The sequence below is a fragment of the Hippopotamus amphibius genome, chromosome X (assembly GCF_030028045.1).
Source record: "Hippopotamus amphibius kiboko isolate mHipAmp2 chromosome X, mHipAmp2.hap2, whole genome shotgun sequence".
NCBI lineage: Eukaryota > Metazoa > Chordata > Mammalia > Artiodactyla > Hippopotamidae > Hippopotamus > Hippopotamus amphibius.
Window position 1 is genome coordinate 74588329 of NC_080203.1, and position 14655 is coordinate 74602983.

General features: G+C 44.5%; 1 long non-coding RNA gene across 1 annotated transcript in view; it reads left to right on the plus strand.

The window, feature by feature from the left end:
• Positions 1 to 277: 277 nt before the first annotated feature.
• Positions 278 to 14655, plus strand: part of LOC130842086 (uncharacterized) — a 35643-nt gene continuing 21265 nt past the window's right edge. Inside the window, exon 1 of the long non-coding RNA XR_009050343.1 lies at positions 278 to 292. This is a non-coding gene — a long non-coding RNA (uncharacterized LOC130842086). The remainder of the gene's footprint in view (positions 293 to 14655) is intronic.

The following is a 14655-nucleotide window of genomic DNA, read 5'->3' on the forward strand; positions in this document are numbered from 1 at the left end:
CTCCCCTCCAGCATTGCCACTTGCAGTGCTGGATATTAGCCAGTGCGGGCTGAACCTCACGCCATTTCTCAGCATTGGTGCCGTGGCCTAAGGCTAGTATATTAGCCACCCCCCGCCCTCCACTCTTCTGCACTGTGGCCAAGGGCAGTGCTCCATGCCTGCCAAGTGTGAACATGGCGGTGAGTCGTGGCAAGGACCAGAATGGATCGCAGATGATCGTTGGCCAACAGGTGGCAGAAGAGGAATCCCTGCCTTCCTCAAGAGGAACACCTACCCCGTGGCTAATGCTGGGGTCGGATTTTGATTTCTATTTATTTCTTGGATGTTAGTCACATATAGTTTATGTGGTTTGCTAGTGTTCGATTTAAGCTTTAAGTGACTACTATGGAAATGTATTTAGGGGTTTTGTTTATTTGTAGACTTCATTTCAGTTACATTTAATGGGTTTTCATGTTTGGGTTCCTTTAAAATTTCTTAAAATTTTCAATTTCTTTTTCTACAAATCGCTTAAACGTTTTCTGTCTTTATATGTTCAAAGTCAAATAATAAGGCATTTAAAATTTTTTTACTATTTTTTACTTGGGAAGTGACTTAATAAGCTACTTCCCTTTGGATTTTTGAAGTCTTACAGCACAAAAGTAGCTAATTAAAATTTTAACGTTATGACTGAATGTAAAAATGAATATTTGAAGGTCCACTCTGGTCCAGGCCTTGCTTTGTTCCCATCCTTAATGCTGCACTAATTGACCAGTGACCCACCTATCTGCAGGAAACTTGAATTGCTGTGGGCTTGCTTCTTCTGGTTGAACTTATTATATTGGAGTATTATTGCTCATAGTTTCAATTTTCTATGGTGCCCTGCCTCCACAGCCCTTAGTGCCTCCCCAGCCCTGTTCCCAGCAACCCCCTTTCTGGCCCCAGCCCCAGCCCCTGCCCCGGCCCCTGCCCCGGCCCCCGCCCGGCCCCGGCCCCGGCCCCGACCCCAGCCCTGGCCCCGGCCCCGGCCCCAGCCCCAGCCCCAGCCCCGGCCCCGGCCCCGGCCCCGGCCCCAGCCCCAGCCCCAGCCCCAGCCCCAGCCTCAGTCCTGTTTATCCCTAAAGCATATGCAATTTGCATTGATTCAGTGCTAAAAATAAGTTGTCTGTTCCTCACCCGGTAGACTGGGATACCCTGTCTTCCTCTAGCATTGCTGATCTTGAGTGCTGACTACCTGAGTCAACATTTTCAATTAATGTACAGAATCCCATTTGTCCATTGTCCCATGTTAGAACAAAGAATCCATGCACCCTTTGCATTAATATTAGGGAATCTTAATTAATTGAGAGCTTCATATCAATTATTGTCCATAAGTCTAGTTACTCATAATATCAGCTTTTAAGGAAGGAGAAACCATTCCTCTGTCATTGCTGCAATAGTCACAATCCCAGTTTTCTGGACAGTGTATATACTGTGCTGCTCACCTAAACTGCACTGAGTGAAACTCTGATTGTTCATAATCCTGTCCATTGGATTAGATCCCAGTCCAAAACCCTTTGCGTTCAGGAGGGGGCACAGAAAACCCAAATTTTTTGTTCAGTAGTTAATGTGCTCAGTCCCAATTGTCATAGCCTTGTCCACTTAACAAAGGCATCCTTCCAATTTTGCCATGCTTCTGGGGAGTCCTGCTGTTCTTGGACAATTAAAGTACCAAATTGTAATGCCACATCGTCTCCCCCACTAATCAACGACCCTCCATCCCATTCACATTGCTATTAGACAGTGCTGCCTACCTGAGACCATGTTCCTTGAATTATTGAGTAGAATCCCAATTGTTCATTACACAAGTCCTTTGCAACTTCTTTGCGCTATAGCAGAAGTGCTCATTCTCAAAGTCCTTTACTTTGGAATATTAATGGATACAACCATTGTTGGTAATGGTCCTGCCTAACAGGTAAGACCCACTCATGCTCTTTTCATTGCTCCTAGGCAGTGCAGACTACTTACCACCTTGCATTAATATGTAAAATCCTCATTTCCCATGGTCCCACCCATTAGTCTAGGATATCCCTTACCTCTGTGCCATTTCTTCTGAGGAGTTCTGATTACCCAAAGTGCCTTCTCTTATTAAACAGTTGATGTGCATAATTGCATATATTCATGGTCCCATGCAATAATAAGTGAAATCCCACACTCGGTGGAATACTGCTAGGTTGTGCAGATCATTCAAGAACTCAGCTTTTGGACAGTTAATTTGCACAGTTTCAGTGGTCCAGAGTCTTGTCCATTTTAATGGGTCACTGTATCCCATTTGTGTGTTATGTGGGTCAGACTCTTAAGGAACCTTCTCTTGAATTGATAATGTCCGTAATTGCATTTGTCCATGTCCTGTGAATTAGTTGTATCCACTCACTTTGTATTCCCGCCGGGGACCCTTACTACTTAAGAACTCTGCACTAGGATCCTTAATGTTTACAAACCTAGTTGATTACACCTGATCCTTTTGTATCAGGAACCCTGCATCATCTTTACACCTGAAAGGTGCTAATTACCTAAGGCCATTTCTCGAAACTGTTCAAGTGCAAAATTGTAGTACCAGTGACTCCTTTCTTGAAACCAATCCCATTAGCAACTAACTGCCTTTGCATTACAACAGAGGATACTTGGGGCAGTTAATGGGCTTGATTGCAGCTACAGACCCTTCTGTTAGTCTAGCACCCATTCCCCTCCTCAATGATTTGCATTACCACAGGCAGTACAAGGGACTGATAATGAGCTTATACAGCTACAGTCCCTTATGTAAACCTAGGAACCCATCTCCACCTAACTCCCTTTGCATGACTGCAGAGGGTACTTAGGACTGTTAATGAGCTTTGCTGCAGCTACAGTTCCTTTTAATCTAGAATCCATTCCCTTCCTACTCAATTTGTGCTACCACAAAGGCTACAATGGACTGTTAATGTTTTTAAATGAAGTTACAGTCCCTTAAGTTAACCTAGGATCCCATTCCCACCTAACTCCCTTTTCATTACCGCAGAGCCTACGTGGGACATATTAAGGAGCTTAATTGCAATACTATCCCTTCTGTTAGTCTAGAATCGCATCTCACATACTCAATTTGCATTACCCCGGAGTGTACCAGAGACTGTTACTGTGCTTAAATGCATCTGCCGTCTCTTATGGTTACCTATGATCCCCTTCTCACCTAACTCCGTTCCACAAGCACAGAGGGTAAAGGGACTGTTACTGTGCTTAAAAGAAGGTACAGTCCCTTATGTTTACCTAGGACCCTATTCTCACCTAACTCTCTTTTAATGAGTGCAGAGGGTTCTTGGGACTGTTAATGGGCTTTACTGCAGCTGCAGTCCCTTCTGTTAGCCTAGAATCTGTTGATCCTACTATATTTGCATTAACACTGAGGGCCCAAGGGATTGCTAATGTGCTTAAATAGAGCTACAGTCCATTACGTTAATGTAGGATCCCTTTCCTGCCTAACTCCCTTTTCATTACTGCAGAGCCTCCATGCACTTGCTAATGGGCATAATTGCAATGCTGTGCTTTCTGTAAGTCTATACTCCCATCCCTCCTACTCAATTTGCATTACCCCACAGTGTAGCTGAGACTTACTGTGCTTCAGTGCATCTTACAGTCTCTTATATTTACCTATGATTCTGCTCCCACCTAAGTCCCATTTCATTACTGCAGATCCTACATGGACTCGTTAATGGGCTTAATTGCACTGCTGTCCCTTCTGTTAGTGCAGGAGTCCATCCCACCTACTCAGTTTGCATTTCCCCAGAATGTACCAGAGACTGTTACTGTGCTTAAATGCATCTACAGTCTCTTATGCTTACCTAGGATCCCATTCCCACCTAACTCCCTTGCACTAGCACGGAGGGTAAAAGGAACTGTTACTGTGCTTAAAAGCAGCTACAGTCCCTCATATTTACCTAGGACCCTATTCCCACCTAACTCCCTTTTCATTACTGCAGAGCCGCCATGGACTTGCCTATGGGCTTAATTGCACTGCTGTCCCTTCTATTAGCCCAGAATCCCATGTCTCCTCCTCAATTTCAGTTACCTCACAGTGTAGGTGAGATTGTTACTGTGCTTAAATGCATCTACAGTCTCTCATGTACACCTGTGATTCCACTCCCACCTAACTCGCATTTCATTACTGCAGATCCTACACGGACTTGTTAGTTGGCTTAATTGCCCTTCTGTCCCTTCTGTTCGTCTAGGAGTCCATCCCACCTATTCAGTTTGCATCACCCCGGAGTGTACTAGAGACTGTTACTGTGCTTAAATGCATCTACAGTCTGTCATGTACACCTATGATTCCGCTCCCACCGAAGTCCCACTTCATTACTGCAGATCCTACATGGACTTGTTAATGGGCTTAATTGCACTGCTGTCCCTTCTGTTAGTCTAGGAGTCCATCCCAACTTTAATTTGCAATACCCCAGAATGTACCAGAGACTGTTACTGGTGCTTAAAAGCAGCTACAGTCGCTCATGTTTACCTAGGACGCTGTTCCCACCTAACTGGGTTTTACTGACTGCAGAGGGTTCTTGGGACTGTTAATGGGCTTTACTGCAGCTGCAGTCCCTTCTGTTAGTCTAGAATCTGTTGATCCTACTACATTTGCATTACCAAAGTGGGTCCAAGGGATTGCTAATGTGCTTGATTAGAGCTACAGTCCTTTATGTTAATCTAGCATCCCATTCCCACCTAACTCCCCGTTTTCATTACTGCAGAGCCTCCATGGACTTGCTAATTGGCTTAATTGTACTTCTGTGCCTTCTGTCAGTCTAGAATCTCATGCCACCAACTCAAGTTGCATTACCCCAGAATATACCAGAGACTGTTATTGTGCTTAAGTGCATCTACAGTCTCCTATGTTTACCTATGATCCTGTTCCCACCTAACTCGCTTTTCCTTACTGCAGAGCCTCCATGGACTTGCCTATGGGCTTAATTGTACTTCTGTCCCTTCTGTTAGTCTAGGAGTCCATCCCACCTACTCAATTTGCATTACCCCAGAGTGTAGGAGAGACTGTCACTGTGCTTAAATACATCTACAGTCTCCTGTGCTTACCTATGATCCTGTTTCCACCCAACTTCCTTTTCATTACTGCAGAGCCTCCATGGACTTGTTAATGGGCTTTACTGCAGCTACAGTCCCTTCTGTTAATCTAGCAGTGCATCCCAACTATTAAATTTACATTACTCTGGAGTGTAGGAGAGACTGATACTGTGCTTAAATGCGTCTACAGTCTCTTAGGTTTGCCTAGGACCCCATTCCCATTTAAATCTCTTTGAATGACTGCAGAGCGTGCTTGGGATAGTTAATGGGCTCAATCAGAGCTACCATCCCTTCTGTTTGTCAGATTCCCATATCCTCTTACTCCATTTGCATTACCAATGGGGGTAAAATGGAATGTCAGTGTGCTTAAATGCAATTACCTAGAATCCCATCCCCACTTCACTCCCTTTTCCTGACTGCAGAGAGTGCTTGGGACTGTTAATGGGCTTTGCTGCAGCTGCAATCCTTTTTGTTAATCTAGAATCTGTTGATCCTACTCTATTTGCATTAGCAGAGAGGATACAAGGAATTGCTAATGTGCTTGAATAGAGTTATAGTCCTTTATGTTAATCTAGCATCCCGTTCCCACCTAACTCCCTTTTCATTGCAGCAGAGCCTACATGGACTTGTTAATTTGCTTGATTGCACTGCTATCCCTTCTGTTAGTCTAGAATCCCATCCCACCTACTGAATTTGCATTACTCCAGAGTGTACTAGAGACTGTTACTGTGCTTAAATGCATCTACCATCTCTTATGTTTACCTATGATCCCCTTCTCACCTAACTCCGTTCCACAAGCACAGAGGGTAAAGGGACTATTACTGTGCTTAAAAGAAGATACAGTCCCTTATGTTTACCTAGGACCCTATTCTCACCTAACTCTCTTTTAATGAGTGCAGAGGGTTCTTGGGACTGTTAATGGGCTTTACTGCAGCTGCGTCCCTTCTGTTAGCCTAGAATCTGTTGATCCTACTACATTTGCATTAACACTGAGGGCCCAAGGGATTGCTAATGTGCTTAAATAGAGCTACAGTCCATTACGTTAATGTAGGATCCCTTTCCCACCTAACTCCCTTTTCATTACTGTAGAGCCGCCATGGACTTGCCTGTGGGCTTAATTGCACTGCTGTCCCTTCTATTAGTCCAGAATCCCGTGTCTCCACCTCAATTTCAGTTACCTCACAGTGTAGGTGAGATTGTTACTGTGCTTAAATGCATCTACAGTCTCTCATGTACACCTGTGATTCCACTCCCACCTAACTCGCATTTTATTACTGCAGATCCTACACGGACTTGTTAGTTGGCTTAATTGCCCTTCTGTCCCTTTTGTTCGTCTAGGAGTCCATCCCACCTATTCAATTTGCATTACCTCGGAGTGTACTAGAGACTGTTACTGTGCTTAAATGCATCTACAGTCTCTCATGTACACCTATGATTCCGCTCCCACCGAAGTCCCATTTCATTACTGCAGATCCTACATGGACTTGTTAGTTGGCTTAATTGCCCTTCTGTCCCTTCTGTTCGTCTAGGAGTCCATCCCACCTATTCAGTTTGCATCACCCCGGAGTGTACTAGAGACTGTTACTGTGCTTAAATGCATCTACAGTCTGTCATGTACACCTATGATTCTGCTCCCACCGAAGTCCCATTTCATTACTGCAGATCCTACATGGACTTGTTAATGGGCTTAATTGCACTGCTGTCCCTTCTGTTAGTCTAGGAGTCCATCCCAACTTTAATTTGCAATACCCCAGAATGTACCAGAGACTGTTACTGGTGCTTAAAAGCAGCTACAGTCGCTCATGTTTACCTAGGACGCTATTCCCACCTAACTGGGTTTTACTGACTGCAGAGGGTTCTTGGGACTGTTAATGGGCTTTACTGCAGCTGCAGTCCCTTCTGTTAGCCTAGAATCTGTTGATCCTACTATATTTGCATTAACACTGAGGGCCCAAGGGATTGCTAATGTGCTTAAATAGAGCTACAGTCCATTACGTTAATGTAGGATCCCTTTCCTGCCTAACTCGCTTTTCCTTACTGCAGAGCCTCCATGCACTTGCTAATGGGCATAATTGCAATGCTGTGCTTTCTGTAAGTCTATACTCCCATCCCTCCTACTCAATTTGCATTACCCCACAGTGTAGCTGAGACTTACTGTGCTTCAGTGCATCTTACAGTCTCTTATATTTACCTATGATTCTGCTCCCACCTAAGTCCCATTTCATTACTGCAGATCCTACATGGACTCGTTAATGGGCTTAATTGCACTGCTGTCCCTTCTGTTAGTGCAGGAGTCCATCCCACCTACTCAGTTTGCATTTCCCCAGAATGTACCAGAGACTGTTACTGTGCTTAAATGCGTCTACAGTCTCTTATGCTTACCTAGGATCCCATTCCCACCTAACTCCCTTGCACTAGCACAGAGGGTAAAAGGACCTGTTACTGTGCTTAAAAGCAGCTACAGTCCCTCATATTTACCTAGGACCCTATTCCCACCTAACTCCCTTTTCATTACTGCAGAGCCGCCATGGACTTGCCTATGGGCTTAATTGCACTGCTGTCCCTTCTATTAGCCCAGAATCCCATGTCTCCTCCTCAATTTCAGTTACCTCACAGTGTAGGTGAGATTGTTACTGTGCTTAAATGCATCTACAGTCTCTCATGTACACCTGTGATTCCACTCCCACCTAACTCGCATTTCATTACTGCAGATCCTACACGGACTTGTTGGCTTAATTGCCCTTCTGTCCCTTCTGTTCGTCTAGGAGTCCATCCCACCTATTCAGTTTGCATCACCCCGGAGTGTACTAAGAGACTGTTACTGTGCTTAAATGCATCTACAGTCTGTCATGTACACCTATGATTCTGCTCCCACCGAAGTCCCACTTCATTACTGCAGATCCTACATGGACTTGTTAATGGGCTTAATTGCACTGCTGTCCCTTCTGTTAGTCTAGGAGTCCATCCCAACTTTAATTTGCAATACCCCAGAATGTACCAGAGACTGTTACTGGTGCTTAAAAGCAGCTACAGTCGCTCATGTTTACCTAGGACGCTGTTCCCACCTAACTGGGTTTTACTGACTGCAGAGGGTTCTTGGGACTGTTAATGGGCTTTACTGCAGCTGCAGTCCCTTCTGTTAGTCTAGAATCTGTTGATCCTACTATATTTGCATTACCAGAGTGGGTCCAAGGGATTGCTAATGTGCTTGATTAGAGCTACAGTCCTTTATGTTAATCTAGCATCCCATTCCCAACTAACTCCCCGTTTTCATTACTGCAGAGCCTCCATGGACTTGCTAATTGGCTTAATTGTACTTCTGTGCCTTCTGTCAGTCTAGAATCTCATGCCACCAACTCAAGTTGCATTACCCCAGAATATACCAGAGACTGTTATTGTGCTTAAGTGCATCTACAGTCTCCTGTGTTTACCTATGATCCTGTTCCCACCTAACTCGCTTTTCCTTACTGCAGAGCCTCCATGGACTTGCCTATGGGCTTAATTGTACTTCTGTCCCTTCTGTTAGTCTAGGAGTCCATCCCACCTACTCAATTTGCATTACCCCAGAGTGTAGGAGAGACTGTCACTGTGCTTAAATACATCTACAGTCTCCTGTGCTTACCTATGATCCTGTTTCCACCCAACTTCCTTTTCATTACTGCAGAGCCTCCATGGACTTGTTAATGGGCTTTACTGCAGCTACAGTCCCTTCTGTTAATCTAGCAGTGCATCCCAACTATTAAATTTACATTACTCTGGAGTGTAGGAGAGACTGATACTGTGCTTAAATGCGTCTACAGTCTCTTATGTTTGCCTAGGACCCCATTCCCACCTAACTCCCTTGCAGTAGCACAGAGGGTAATAGGGACGTTTACTGTGCTTAAAAGCAGCTACAGTCGCTCATGTTAACCTAGGACCCTGTTCCCACCTAACTGCCTTTTAATGACTGCGGAGGGTTCTTGGGACTGTTAATGGGCTTTGCTGCAGCCACAGTCCCTTCTGTTGGTCTAGAATCTGTTCCGTCCTATTTCATTTGCATTAACACAGAGGGTCCAAGGGATTGCTAATGTGCTTGAATAGAGCTACAGTCCTTTATGTTAAGCTAGGATCCAGTTCCCAGGGACCTCCCTTTTCATTACTGCAGAGGCAACTTGGACTTGTTAATGGACTTAATTGAACTGCTCTCCCTCCTGTTAGTCTAGAATCTCATCCCACCTGTTGAATTTGCATTACCCCAGAGTGGAGGAGAGACTGTCACTGTGCTTAAATACCTCCACAGTCTCCTATGTTTACCTATGATCCTGTTCCCACCCAACTTCTTTTTTCATTACTGCAGAGCCTCCATGGACTTGTCTATGGGCTTAATTGTACTTCTGTCCCTTCTGTGAGTCTAGAATCCCATCCCTCCTACTCAGTTTGCATTAACCTACAGTGTAGGTGAGACTGTTACTGAGCTAAATGCATCTACAGTCTCTTATGTTTACTTATGATTCTGCTCCCACCTAACTCCCATTTCATTACTGCAGACCCTACATGGACTTGTTAATGGGCTTAATTGCACTGCTGTCCCTTCTGTTAGTCTAGGAGTCCATCCCAACTTCAATTTGCGTTACCCCAGAATGTACTAGAGACTGTTACTGTGCTTAAATGAAGCTACTGTGTCTTATGGTTACCTATGATCCCATTCCCACCTAACTCCCTTGCACTAGCACAGACGGTAAAGGACTGTTACTGTGCTTAAAAGCAGCTACAGTCGCTCATGTTTACCTAGGACCCTATTCCCACCTCAGTAACTTTTACTGAATGCAGAGGGTTCTTGGGACTGTTAATGGGCTTTACTGCAGCCACAGTCCCTTCTGTTAGCCTAGAATCTGTTCCATCCTACCTCATTTGCATTAACACAGAGGGTCCAAGGGATTGCTAATGTGCTTGAATAGAGCTACAGTCCTTTATGTTCACCTAGGATTCAATTCCCTCGGAACTCCCTCTTCATTACTGCAGAGCCTCCATGGACTTGCTAATGGGCTTAATGCAGTGCTGTCCCTTCTGTTAGTCTAGGAGTCCATCCCACTTACTGAATTTGTATTACCCCAGAGTGTATGTGAGACTGTTACTGTGCTTAAAAGCAGCTACAGTCTCTTATGTTTACCTAGGACCCTGTTCCGAACTAACAGCCTTTTACTGACTACAGAGGGATCTTGGCACTGTTAATGGGCTGTATTGCAGCTACATTTCCTTCTTTTGGTCTAGAATCTGTTACATCCTGCTTCATTTGCATTAACACAGAGGGTCCAAGGGTGATGTGCTAATGTGCTTGAATAGAGCTACAGTTCTTTATGTTAAGCTAGGATCCAGTTCCCACGGAACTCCCTCTTCTTTACTGCAGAGCCTCCATGGACTTGCCTATGGGCTTAATTGCACTGCTGTCCCTTCTACTAGTCCAGAATCCTGTGTCTCCTCCTCAATTTCTGTTACCTCACAGTGTAGGTGAGATTGTTACTGTGCTTAAATGCATCTACAGTCTCTCATGTACACCTATGATTCCACTCCCACCTAACTCGCATTTCATTACTGCAGATCCTACACGGACTTGTTAGTCGGCTTAATTGCCCTTCTGTCCCTTCTGTTCGTCTAGGAGTCCATCCCACCTATTCAGTTTGCATCACCCCAGAGTGTACTAGAGACTGTTACTGTGCTTAAATGCATCTACAGTCTCTCATGTACACCTGTGATTCCGCTCCCACCTAAGTCCCATTTCATTACTGCAGATCCTACATGGACTTGTTAATGGGCTTAATTGCACTGCTGTACCTTTTGCTAGTCTAGGAGTTCATCCCAACTTTAATTTGCAATACCCCAGAATGTACCAGAGACTGTTTCTGATGCTTAAATGCAGCTAGTCTCTTATATTTACCTATGATCTCGTTCCCACCTAACTCCCTTGCACTAGCACAGAGGGTAAAGGACTTTTACTGTGCCTAAAAGCAGCTACAGTCCCTCATGTTTGCTTAGGATCCTATTCCCACCTAATTGTCTTTTAATGACTGCAGAGGGTTCTTGAGACTGTTAATGGACTGTTACTGCAGCTACAGTCCCTTCTGTTAGTCTAGAATCTGTTCCATCCTACTTAATTTGCATTACCACAGTGGGTCCAAGGGGTTGCTAATGTGCTTGAGTAGAGCTACGGTCCTTTATGTTAATGTAGCATCCCATTCCCACCTAACTCCCTGTTTTCATTACTGCAGAGCCTCCATGGACTTGCCTATGGGCTTAATTGTACTTCTGTCCCTTCTGTTAGTCTAGGAGTCCATCCCACCTACTCAATTTGCATTACCCCAGAGTGTAGGAGAGACTGTCACTGTGCTTAAATACATCTACAGTCTCCTGTGTTTACCTATGATCCTGTTTCCACCCAACTTCCTTTTCATTACTGCAGAGCCTCCATGGACTTGTTAATGGGCTTTACTGAAGCTGCAGTCCCTTCTGTTAGTCTAGAATCTGTTGATCCTACTACATTTGCATTACCAAAGTGGGTCCAAGGGATTGCTAATGTGCTTGATTAGAGCTACAGTCCTTTATGTTAATCTAGCATCCCATTCCTACCTAACTCCCCGTTTTCATTACTGCAGAGCCTCCATGGACTTGCTAATTGGCTTAATTGTACTTCTGTGCCTTCTGTCAGTCTAGAATCTCATGCCACCAACTCAAGTTGCATTACCCCAGAATATACCAGAGACTGTTATTGTGCTTAAGTGCATCTACAGTCTCCTGTGTTTACCTATGATCCTGTTCCCACCTAACTCGCTTTTCCTTACTGCAGAGCCTCCATGGACTTGCCTATGGGCTTAATTGTACTTCTGTCCCTTCTGTTAGTCTAGGAGTCCATCCCACCTACTCAATTTGCATTACCCCAGAGTGTAGGAGAGACTGTCACTGTGCTTAAATACATCTACAGTCTCCTGTGTTTACCTATGATCCTGTTTCCACCCAACTTCCTTTTCATTACTGCAGAGCCTCCATGGACTTGTTAATGGGCTTTACTGCAGCTACAGTCCCTTCTGTTAATCTAGCAGTGCATCCCAACTATTAAATTTACATTACTCTGGAGTGTAGGAGAGACTGATACTGTGCTTAAATGCGTCTACAGTCTCTTATGTTTGCCTAGGACCCCATTCCCACCTAACTCCCTTGCAGTAGCACAGAGGGTAATAGGGACGTTTACTGTGCTTAAAAGCAGCTACAGTCGCTCATGTTAACCTAGGACCCTGTTCCCACCTAACTGCCTTTTAATGACTGCGGAGGGTTCTTGGGACTGTTAATGGGCTTTGCTGCAGCCACAGTCCCTTCTGTTGGTCTAGAATCTGTTCCGTCCTACTTCATTTGCATTAACACAGAGGGTCCAAGGAATTGCTAATGTGCTTGAATAGAGCTACAGTCCTTTATGTTAAGCTAGGATCCAGTTCCCAGGGACCTCCCTTTTCATTACTGCAGAGCCTCCATGAACTTACTAATGGGTTCAATTGTACTTCTCTCCCTCCTGTTACTCTAGATTCCCATGTGTCCTACTCAATTTGTATTACCCCACTGTGTAGGTGAGACTGTTACTGTGCCTAAGTGCATCTACAGTCTCCTATATTTACCTGTGATCCTGTTCCCACCTAACTTCCTTTTCATTACTGCAGAGCCTCTGTGGACTTGCTAATGGGCTTAATTGTACTTCCGTTAGTCTAGAATCCCATCCCTCAAATGCATCTATAGTCTGTTATGTTTACCTAAAATCCTGTTCCCACCTAATTCCCTTGTACTAGCACAGAAGGTAAAGCGGACTGTTACTGTGCTTAAAGTAGCTACAGTCCCTCATGTTTACCTAGGACCCTATTCTCACCTAACTCCCTTTAATGAATGCGGAGGATTCTTGCGACTGTTAATGGCCTTTACTGCAGCTGCAGTCCCTTCTGTTAGTGTAGTTTTCCATCCTCTTCTACATGATTTCCATTACAGTATAATGTACAAGGGACTGTTAATGGACTTAAATACCGCTACAGCCCCTGATGTTAACCTAGGATCCCATCCCCAGTCATGAAAAGGGAAACAGTCCCAGAGGGTACTTGGGACTATTAATCTGTTCAATTAGAATTAGAGCCCCTTCCGTTAGTCCAGATTCTCATGCCCTCCTACTTGTTTTGCATTACAAAGGAATGTAAAATGGATTGTTTATGTGCTTAAATGGAAGTACAGTCCCTTGTGTAACCTACATTTCCATTTCCATCTAACTCCCTCTCCTTACTGCAGAGGGTACTTGGGACTGTTAATGGGCCCAGTTAGGGCTAGAGCCCCTTCTATTCGTCCAGATTCCCATGCACTCCGACTTGAATTGCGCTACCAAAGGAAGTACAATGTACTGTTAATGTGCTTCAGTGCAACTACAGTCCCTTATATTAACCTAGGATCCTATTCCCCCCAGCTCCCTTTTTGTTAATGCAGAGCCTACATGGGACTTGTTAATGGGCTTAATTGCACTGCTCTCCCTTCTGTTAGTCTAGATTCCTCTGCTGTCTTCGATTTGCATTACCAAAGGGGTATAATGAACTGTTAATGTCCTGGAATGCAGCTAGAGTCCCATATGTTAACCTAGGATCTCCTCCCCAACTAACTGTCTTTGCGTGACTGCAGAGGGTACTTGGGACTGTTAGTGCAATTATTTGCAGCTACAGCCCCTTTTGTTAGTCTAGGATCCATTCCCTTCCTTCTTGATTGCATTCCCAGAGAAGGTAGAAGGGACGGTTAATGTATTTAAATGGAGCTACAGTCCCGTATGATAACAAGGATACGATTTCCACCAGACTCCCTTTGCACTACCACAGAGGCTACAAGGAACTGTTGATGTGCTTAAATGCAGCTACAGTCCCTTATGTTAACCTAGGATCTTGCTCCCACCTAACTCCCTTTGCATGACTGCAGAGGATACTTGGGATTATTAATGGACTTTATTGCAGCCACAGTCCCTATTTTTAGTGTAGGAGCCCATCCCCTCCTGCAGGATTTACATTACTATGGAGGATACAAGGGATTGTTATGGTGCTTAAATGCAGGTAGAGTTCAAGGATCCCATTTCCATCTACCTCCCTTTGCATTGCCAAAGAGCCTACAAGGGACTGTTTATGTGTTTAAATGCAGGTAAAGTGCTTTAAGTTAACCCTGAAATTCATTCCCTCCTAACTGCCTTTTCATGACTGCAGACGGTAATTGGGTAATTGGGAGCCTTTATGGCAGCTACAGTCTCTCTCAGTCTAGGATCCCATTCCTTCCTACTCGATTTACATTACCACAGAGTGTACAGGGGACTTCTAATGTGCTTAAATAGCTCTACAGTCCCTTATTAGCTAGGATCCCATTCCCACCTAACACCCTTTGCATTACTGCATAGGGTACTTGGGACTGTTAATGCATTAACCTGCCTATACAGTCTCATCTGTTGGTCTAGATTCCCATGCCCTCCTACTCAATTTGCATTATAAAAGAAGGTACAGGGGACTGTTATGTGCTTAAATGTAGTTACAGTCCCCTTTGTTAGGTGGGATCCCATTCCCACCT